This window comes from Homarus americanus, unplaced genomic scaffold, assembly GCF_018991925.1.
Source record: "Homarus americanus isolate GMGI-L3 unplaced genomic scaffold, GMGI_Hamer_2.0 scaffold56910, whole genome shotgun sequence".
Taxonomy (NCBI): Eukaryota; Metazoa; Arthropoda; class Malacostraca; order Decapoda; family Nephropidae; genus Homarus; species Homarus americanus.
In genome coordinates, this window is record NW_024750825.1 from 535,980 (window position 1) to 546,672 (window position 10,693).

General features: G+C 40.1%; 1 non-coding gene across 1 annotated transcript; it reads left to right on the forward strand.

The window, feature by feature from the left end:
• Positions 1-298: 298 nt before the first annotated feature.
• Positions 299-380, forward strand: Trnal-aag. The gene has a single exon. It is a non-coding gene; the product is annotated as a tRNA-Leu (tRNA).
• Positions 381-10,693: the final 10,313 nt, after the last annotated feature.

A 10,693-nucleotide genomic window follows, 5' to 3' on the forward strand; every position in this document is an offset into this window, starting at 1 on the left:
AAGTATTCATAAACCCTAAGTACAGGAACTTAGCCCATTGATTATGATAATACCGTACTCAAGGGATCAATTCATCGTACTTTAGGGGTAAAGGCATCGTACTCAAGGGCTTAAATCATCATATTGAAGGGGTTAACTCATCATAATCAAGGGTTAAGTCATCGTACTCAAGAGATAAATCCATCGTACAGAAGGGTTTAAATCGTCGTATAGCAGGGGTTAAGTCATCATACTTAAGCGGTTAAGTTATTATACGCAAGGGGTTAAGTCATCGTTCTGAGAATGTTAACCCTGTACCGGTAGCGTGGCCGAGCGGTCTAAGGCGCTGGTTTAAGGCACCAGTCTCTTCGGAGGCGTGGGTTCGAGTCCCACCGCTGCCAGAAGGTTGATTTTAAACCCTACAGGGACACAGGATGACCTTCATGATTAAAAAAAAAGAAAGTATCGAGAAAAATGCACAGATACATTCTTCATTTACTCAAATTCTGATTTTCTTAACGATTAGATGTCAAAAGATGGAGTTATGTTACTGTAAGACACCTGTCCAAGATCCCATCGGTAAAGGTAACTCATAACCCGTTACTATACCACAACATACGACAGGTGTTTCGGATATGCAGGTGACATGTCAGGCAGGTATGGTGAGTGATTATAAGCAAAGGATATGTCTTGTACTACTACTACTACTACTACTACTGTTGCTGCTAACTACTACTACTACTATTACTACAACTACTATTACTATTACTATAACTACTATAGCCACACACTCGCCGCCATTTTATTACCTTAATATCAAATATCCTACTACATAAGTAGCTATCCTATCTGTGTTACCCCAACCTACCCTTATAGCCACACCTTCGCCACCATTTTACTACTCTACTGCTACTACCACTATACTACCACGATTCTTCATCTCATTTACCTCTACTCCGCCTTCTGACCTCTGCTGTCTCCAGTATCTTCCGCAGCACATAAATAACACATAGATGTCAGAGATCCTCGTCTACAACTCGCTCGCAGCCCCCATGAAATTGTGATCACCCTTCACTAGGAGCGACAGTGATGGCGGTAGAGAAAAATGGTGCGTGATACTGGTCCCACGGAAGACCCAGGGGAAAAAAATCGTCAGGGGGGGAAAAGGGGCTGAAGGAAACGTAGGGAGAGGAAATCATTTTTTACAACAACTCTCTGTAAATTGGAAAAGTGAGGAGGAAGGAGGAATTAAGAAAGGCGGTAATATTATGTGTTGACCTTCGTAATACCTGGATTATAACCTTATAAAGGTGGTTTATTAATCGAGAGATAAAAGATATGATATAATAATATTAGTTTGGTCTAAGTTTCTCAAGACACAACAAATCGAATCGTGATATTAGATTTAATATTTTACCACCGAGGATATGAAACGAGACACATGGAAGCGTCAGGTTTCTTATTTATAACTAGACTCAGGCATAATAATTCAGTGTCTGAGACGGCGATGATAGTGTTTAAAATATTCCGCAGGTGTGAATCATACTAATCTGAAGACGTAAACATAAAACTTTACTAACTGCAGCTATAAGTGACCTGTCGATATTAGGAAACGAAACATGACATTATTTCTCATATACTTCATGGTCTCTAGTTATGTTAAGCTTAACGTTGTGAGGTATTGGTCTGGTTTGATCTATCTTATGTGAGTGAGTTAGGAGTTTTATTGACTATTTTGATGTTAAGGTCAGGCAAGGACGACTGTGGGGACGATATACGGACTTCATCCTCGTTTAAATGTCATTCATCATCGTCACCCCTGAGGCCCATCTCACGCTCGCTGTTTAACTCCCGAGTTAAGAGTAACATTCTGCAGGACTTTCCACACACCTCTCACGACTCTCAGTGTTTTACTACTACTGTTTATCTCTGCCGAAAATAGTGTATCAGGAACACACGCCCCTGCATCCCCTAATGTCATGTAATATATTTATAAATATTTCTGAGGGGAGAGCTACTGCAGGGCCTTCTGCATGGGAGGTGTGTAGAAATAACCACCTGGCGCCCTTGGCAGGTGATGTAGCACGGCCTCCTTCCCGATGATTGCAGCCTAGGGAAAAAATATATATCAGGTTTCATTCCCAGCGCTTAAGACTCCGTGCTTGATTATAGCTTACAAGCAAAAAGTTGTTCCAAGGTATATTACAAACTTACGCTTTCAAGTAAATTACAATCATGCCGATGTGGATTACAGTTATTTTCTTCACTTGACGGATCCACATATAACACGTCCAGAAATAGTATAATACTGTATATATCCCGCAGCTGAAATTCTAATGTTAAAATCCACGATAGCTTTTGGTGCCATATAAGGAACATCTCCCGTAAGGCAAACAACTGCACGTACAAAAATAAAACTAGTTGTACCGTTTGGCTGCGTCTATATAGATAAATCCTCACTGGCTGAATTTTTGCAACAACTCCTGAATGTTGTCCGGTTGTCAGGATATGCAATAAACGGCGCTGCATTTAAATTCAGTCTGGTTTACCCCGTGGTACCAGATGCACAAGTATGGTCAGTCAGTAAACCATATTATGCCTTTCTCCGTTTAACTGTTTAATGCTGTAAAATTAAGCAGTAAATCTTAACATCGTCCGTGAGCATTAAATTATGTTACGAAATTATTAAATTATTCATCAAACAAGAGATAGAAAATTTTAAATATTTTGGGAAGATTAATTTAGGACGAAGTTCCCCAATTTTTCACATGCACAATACAGTAAATTGATAACACACGCGGAAAGAAAAATATAATTATCCTTACTCCTAAGATCTACACATATACATAATTAAATTAGATAATCCACAGAAAACGAATATTGAGTAGCAGTTTCCCGCATCTCAGTCAAAGGTTACATTCTGTTATCAGTTTTACACAAGTTCTACTCACTTTCAACTCACAATTGTGGATAATATGAATTCCTTTAGTAATTTATATAGCTTTTATTTATTTGTTTATCTATTACTTTTTATTTTAATTTTCATCATGGTTATCGTCACGTAAGCATGTCGTATTTGATGAAAAAGAACATTATCCTTGGTATTTTCTTTTGGTTGGGCATTTTGCTCTATTCCTGATTTGGTAATTGGCCTGTAAGACACACACACACACACACACACACACACACACACACACACACACACACAGACAGAACAAGATTGGAAACATAACACCACAAGTACACAGAGAACAAAGGACAGGAAAAGGGGAGAACATCATAAAATAAAAACACAAAGGACAAAGAACGTAGAACATGACATCACAAGTACGCAGAGAACAAGGGTGAGAGAGATGAAGCGAGGAGGAGGAGGTGGGCGGGGGAGGGGGGCTGAGAGGAGAGCAGGGGGAGGGGCGGGTAGTGGTTATTCACGGCCGACTCAGGGAGATAAAGGCAGGTGCCGACTATTCAGCTTTTTCAGGAAATACGTTAGCAGGCATAAAAGCTGTTGTATTAATCCCCGGGGCGACGTAAAGGAATATTGCATACCGTTAACGCAGAGTCCGGGGGCAAAGGGGAGGGAGGTAGGGTAGGTTAGGTTAGGTAGGGGGGTTGGGGTAAGGTGGAGCTGGGATAGGGGGATGAATGGATGGGGGAAGTCTCTCCTTTTATAGTTGGATCAATGTTTCACCACTTTGGAAGGGAACGGAATTGTTGATGTTGTTTAAAGAGTTGCCTGGATCGTTGGTTGTATGAGTATTTTTGCAGTGAATTTTGTTTATTATTTTTCACCTCATGAATGAACTAATATGTTGTGAATTTAAATCAATATACCTCGACTTTTGACCAACATTTCACGTCTCTAGAAAATAGAACAATAGTTGACGAAGGTTTTTAGCAGCTGACGTTTTAAGTTTTAACAGCTGACGTTGGTTTTAGCATCAGTTTAAACCATTACGTGCAACGGTCATAAATTTTGCTTTTCATGCTGCTCAGTGTTGGAGTCAGCGCCGGCATCCGAGGAATTGGATAGCATAGATACCTTCCCCAAAACGAGGCCAGCAGGTCTCTCATACGCTGGAAAACAAAAGCATGGTTTATAAATACGATCCAACACTCTGTGAATATTTTGGCAATGTGTGTTGCAGCTGGCGAGTAAGAGAACCCAATGTTATTACTAAGGAGATTCCGAACCTCCTATGTGCAATTTATGTATATGATATAACCAGTTTTAAGACCTTATAGTTTACAGATTCAGGTAAACAATATCGTATACTTGATGCGGATTGGTTGGCAGTAGATGAGGTTACCATTTTTACGATAGTGTATTGGGGGAATTATTGGAAGGGGAATGGGATGGATTACGATAAAGCAAATTGTCAAGTATAGGTAAAAGGTAAATGTAAGGTAAATTGTAAACAGTTTCCAGGGTTTGCTTTTTTGGTTTTATTCCCACTGAAACAGTTTCTATTTTTTGAGTCATGTCTAGTATAGATAGATAGATAGAGATAGATAGATAGAGATAGATAGATAGATATGTAGATAGATAGATAGATAGATAGGTAGATAGATAGGTAGATAGATAGGTAGATAGGTAGATAGATAGATAGACAGACAGATAGATAGATAGGTAGATAGATAGATATAAAAAGGTTAGAGAGACATCTAACCTGGTGTATAAAGATAAGAGATAAATATGATGAGACATATCTAGTAAGAAACAGACCCGTGTGAGACAGCCAAATCACTAAGCCAAAATATCGTGTGTGTGTGTGTGTGTGTGTGTGTGTGTGCGTGCGTTTGTGCGTGCGTGCGTGTGTTTGTGCGTGCGTGTGTTTGCGTGCGCGTGTGGGTGTGTGTGTGTGTTTAACTCGTGGCAGGCAAACCGTTGTTCCAGAAATAGCAGGCCGGAAAACTTTGAGAGATATTGTTGTGTCCAGTATATTCCAGCGCCTCGTTTACTCTACGTTTGATTGCATTTTTTTTTTCATTCACGGTTTTAGCGCCGATGTTGTGAGGTGTATTTATGACTCCCAGCCTCTTTACCTGCCTCCTGCACCTTACGCCATAAAAGTAGTATTTTTAAAACGGAGTATTTTTATAGTCTTGAAAACGTTTGTAAATATTGTGTTGTGAAAATAGGAATGTGTTCAGTGTCAGCAAAAATAATTAATTTGTTATGAATACATTAATGATGTCTTTATCCGACTCTAAAGGCACTTCCTGGTCATAAATCTCCCTGAAATTGGGTACCATGGGTATGATGGACAATTGAAGGCTTGATAGATACAGCATACTCCAGTCCTAATATAGTATACCCAAGGTCCAGTATACCCTGGTGTTAAAGGGCTGTAGTCCATATAGTTTCTCGTGACGTGTAACCAGTGATCACCCAAGACACAAAGAACATTTTGAACATAAGTAGTGAAACTTACTGTCGAGTTTAACTGGAAATGTGATTCAGAGTTCATTACGAAAATTAAATTTATAATTTAATTATATAAAATATCATTATATGTCTGGGATGTCAAACAACTATGTGTAAAACCTAATTGTTTTTAAGGAGAATAAACGATTCCACAAAAAATAATCAAAAAATTTCTTTGTCCATATATAATTTTTTTTACAATTGTTTCTTGAATTACAGTAGTTCAGTAGTTAGAAGATTTGATCAACAATTCACAACCAAGTACAACTCCGAATACCTTATATAAAATTTTCCTCTCCTTCCCGGCAAGTTTCAGACCAATTACTTAGGAGAAGCACCAGGACAACGTCTTGAGAGGCTCAGAGGGTGTTTTCGGCCAACAAACCTCTTGTGCACACCAGTTCCGGCCCATTAACTGGGGAAGTGTGGCGTCTTGTGTAAGGCCTCTCTTACTACCTCCAGCCTCTCTTGTTGCCTCCAGCCTCTCTCTCTTACTACCTCTAGCCTCTCTTGTCGCCTCCAGCCTCTCTCTCTCTTACTACCTCTAGCCTCTCTTGCTACCTCCAGCCTCCCTCTCTCTTACTACCTCCAGCCTCCCTCTCTCTTACTACCTCCAGCCTCCCTCTCTCTCTTACTACCTCCAGCCTCTCTACTACCTCTAGCCTCTCTTGTTGCCTCCAGCCTCTCTTTACTACCTCCAGCCCTCTCGTACAACCTCCAGCCTCTCTTACTACCTCCAGCCCCTCTCGGCCAACCTCCAGCCTCTCTCGTACTACCTCCAGCCCCTCTCGTACTACCTCCAGCTTCTCATTACCTACAGCCTCTCTATCCTACTACTTTCAGCCTCTCTATCTTGCTACCTCCAGCCTCTCTCTTACTACCTCCAGCCTCTCTCATTTTACCTCCAGACTCTCTTACAACCTCCATCCTCTCTCGGTCACTACTCAAATTAATCAATAATATTTACCTAGGGTATTATTTTAAATTATGCTAGATTGCTATTATTATTATTATTATTATTATTATTATTATTATTATTATTATTATTATTATTATTATTATTATTATTATTATTATTATTATTATTATTATTATTATTATTATTATTATTATTATCATTCATCATCATCATCATCATCATCATCATCATCATCATCATCTCTATTAATGTGGGGAAAAAAACTTATTTTGCATAGTTGATCATTCCTTTTTATACCTTACATGAACCATTAAAAATAGCACAACAAAAGCATAAAAACAAAATACAATCGAACACCAAAGGAAAAAACAAGCGAAAAAAACAAAAAACAATTCCATTCTCGGCGGCATTCGACCCCCTTAAAGCTATCGGGGAAAATATAAAGACACACTCGGGTAAAAGAACCAAACACCTTTACACGGGAAAATAAAACCCCCTCGTGTACTGCTGTTCCAATACCATTAAAAGGGGCAGTGGGGAGGGGGTAGGTGGAAGTGTCGGCGCAATGTAGGGAGTTGAACACCATTCATCAGTGGGTCGGGGCGGCGGAGGAGGAGGAGGAAGTGTCGTAGTCCTGGCTATCTCATCACCGTGAGAGGCTGTAAATTAGTTTCTAACAGGGCACAGGGCTGGGTGTGTCGCTAGGTTAAGTTTACGGTATGTGTGGGTTAAGGGATAGGTGTGTGTGTGTTGTGTGTGTGTGTGTGTGTGTGTGTGTGTGTGTGTGTGTGTGTGTGTGTGTGTGTGTGTGTGTGTGTGTGTGTGTGTGTGTGTGTGTGTGTGTGTGTGTGTGTGTGTGTGGGTGTGTGTGTGTGTGTGTGTGTGTGTGTGTGTGTGTGTGTGTGTGTGTGTGTGTGTGTGTGTGTGTGTGTGTGTGTGTGTGTGTGTGTTGTGGGCTAGAGAGTGTGTAGTGACTGTATCGGAAAAGTGAGCTATATTCTCGGGATTGAAGAGTTTGCCATAATGGGATTTCCTAGACTGTTTTTTTTACTACTGTGGGACTTGACTTCTGTTTGTTATTGATGAAAGTTCTCTGTTATTTCATTTTATTTACTTGCGCTGTTATTTAATCTTATAAAGCTACATGTTATTGACTCGCATTTTTTATCACACAGGTATTTAGTATTACAAAGTTAACTTACTTACCATCACACATAGGGTTTTGTTTTTGCTTGGTTTTCTCACGTTAGACTATTAAGCCAATTGTAATTATAGTAAAATTTATTAATGATTTATATACATACATTACGAGCAAAAATTACTAATATTACAAAATAGAATAACTTTTTATGCTGTAAAATTGACAATATTTTTCTTATACTGAGTTCTCCAGTGACCTTTAATTAAGATTTTAATTAGTTATTGATGTGTGACTAAGAGAAACGGGGAATGTGTTTGGACAGATTATATTATAGATGGGTTCGGTTTGGGTTAGCTTAGCTTAGCTTGAGGTAAAGGTAGGTTAGGTTATGTTCGAGGTTGGTTAGGTTAGGGGAGAGGTAGTTTAGAGATGGGTTAGGTTAGGTTAGATGAGGTGGGATAGATAAAATTGGGCTTTGAGGTTAGATGTAGGTTAGGTTAGGTTAGGATGGGTTAGGTTAGGTTAGGGTGGGTTAGGTTAGGTTACGTTAGGGTGGGTTAGAGGTATTTTTAGGTATTGGGTATTGGAAAAATATTTAAAACAGAATCGATAGTAAACAAAATTAAAATTTATCAATATAAAATAAATCTTTTAAATAAAGTAATATCAATAGAATCAGTATTATTATTTAAAAAAACAATATTTCCGAAATTCTGCTGTAAAAAAAAGTATAAATACATAAATAAAAGCAAAACACGAGTGCAGTTTTTATGTAAATGTCTTGGCTGCCCTCCATTTAAAAGGTTAACTCCTCACATAAACTCTGAGAAACGCTTCCAGGTACAGCAATTAAGTTTCCCCAGTTTTCAGGGGGCATTATTTGGGGTCCAACTCTCTCGCGGGTTTAATTTAATACCCTTAAAACAATCTATTTCAAGGTTGACGAAACTTCATAATTAAATGCCAGAAACATGTACGGTTTTCGCCCGCTTTGTATAACATTACTGTAAATCAACATAAAAGCGTATCTAATTTAATCAGAAACCACAAGTAGAGTCAAATCCCTTTTTTCTTCCTCTACATTAACCCAAACCAGCAATAGATTCATCTAATTTAGCCAGAGATACTCACCACCAACTTGGTTTTACATAACGTTACTCCACAGACTAAACCAACAGCAAGTGTACCTTAATTTAATAATATGTCACCCACACACACACGTTATCAAATTATATTTCCCCCAACACTTACCTTCTAATCCAATTTCAGTAACTCTCACTTACTTTCACTCTCTCTCTCTCTCTCTCTCTCTCTCTCTCTCTCTCTAATTCCCCCCTCGGCGTAGCGTCCTTGAATAGTGGCGCGGAGCCTCACAAGCGTAATTGAAATTCGTGGTGACTTTGGCCGCATTCCTGAGGTACAATCAAGTACATACCTAACATTTCCTGGTTGAGTTCCAGCGTGGTCTACCAGCACATGTCCTGGTAGTCATGTAGCCTTCCACCACCTGTCCTGGTAGTCATGTAGCCTTCCACCACCTGTCCTGGTAGTCATGTAGCCTTCCACCACCTGTCCTGGTAGTCATGTAGCCTTCCACCTCACCTGGTAGTCATGTAGCCTTCCACCACCTGTCCTGGTAGTCATGTAGCTCACCACCTGTCCTGGTAGTCATAGCCTTCCACCACCTGTCCTGGTAGTCATGTAGCTTTCACCACCCGTCCTGTCATGTAGCCTTCCACCACCTGTCCTGGTAGTCATGTGGTTCTCCACCACCTGTCCTGGTAGTCATGGGTAGCCTCCACCACCTGTCCTGGTAGTCATGTAGCCTTCCACCACCTGTCCTGGTAGTCATGTAGCCTTCCACCACCTGTCCTGGTAGTCATGTAGCCTTCACCACCTGTCCTGGTAGTCATGTAGCCTTCCACCACCTGTCCTGGTAGTCATGTAGCCTTCCACCACCTGTCCTGGTAGTCATGTAGCCTTCCACCACCTGTCCTGGTAGTCATGTAGCCTTCCACCACCTGTCCTGGTAGTCATGTAGCCTTCCACCACCTGTCCTGGTAGTCATGTAGCCTTCCACCACCTGTCCTCTCTCTCTCTCTCTCTCTCCCCTAGATTCGCAAATATTTGTATCTCTCTTGTTTACAATATTTGGGGAAAAAAGAACACAAGCAGTTACGATAGAATCACAATGCAATATCGACGCTATTTAGACCTTATGCCTTACCTTATGTGAGTCAGCCGGATACGTTCTCACATTAACTTAGACAGAAAAATGTAACGTAAGAATCCTTAAGAAATCGGGAAACGGAGGAAGAGGAGGTGGTGGAATGAGTCCCCTGCAAAGCCTTGGGTAATATATCCCTTTGTGGTGAGACGGACCCTCTCCCTTGATGCATCCAACTGGGATTTCCAGACCTTTTGCAAGAAGCCATCCTTGGTGCATTTCTCCACAACCAACAAGAATTCTGGGAAAGCATTCAAGCGTTTGCCGATTCCAGAGCAAAGATACCAGCAGCAAATATTGGCATTCTTCGCTTAGTGAGTCTTTAATCAGACGACCTTACAACTCCTTGATATTCTTTCAGTATTGGTGCGGTGGAACACTCTTAACAGTCCCATTAAATCATTACCACAATATCGTAACCCATGTGTAGGGAAATATTGCTTCACCAAATATCAATATCCCTTTATTTCCTTCTCTTAATGTACTTTTTTGTCTGTGCTAGATGATGAAGTTCTTATGCTAAAAGTGTAATTGGTATGAACGGTTTTCCTTTTGTCACCCAGTGTATATATTTATATTCATTATTATTTGGTTGAGTAAATAGTTCAGGATTTAAATGAGGGAAATTATACATTATAGTTTAGTCATTTCAGTGCTTGTTTTTCTGACCTGACTGAAAATGTATTATTGGTTGTGAGGGATATCTAACACACTAGATTTTCCAGTATATCAAATGCATTCCTCTGATCGTTCCCTCTTGTATAAAGGTGTTCTGTGCAGGAATCATTAATAAAGGTTCACATTAATCCTCCTCTGCCACTACTGACAACACCCTCCATTACGCTATACTTCCTCCCCCTTCTGGTCATACACCCCGCGCCGTCTACCTTCCATCATCAATCCTCTCACATAATCCGGCGTCGCAGATTTTGAAAACACAGTAAACGATAGGTTATAATTTGCTAGAGATGGATGACTTTACGGTAGTTTATCGGTGTT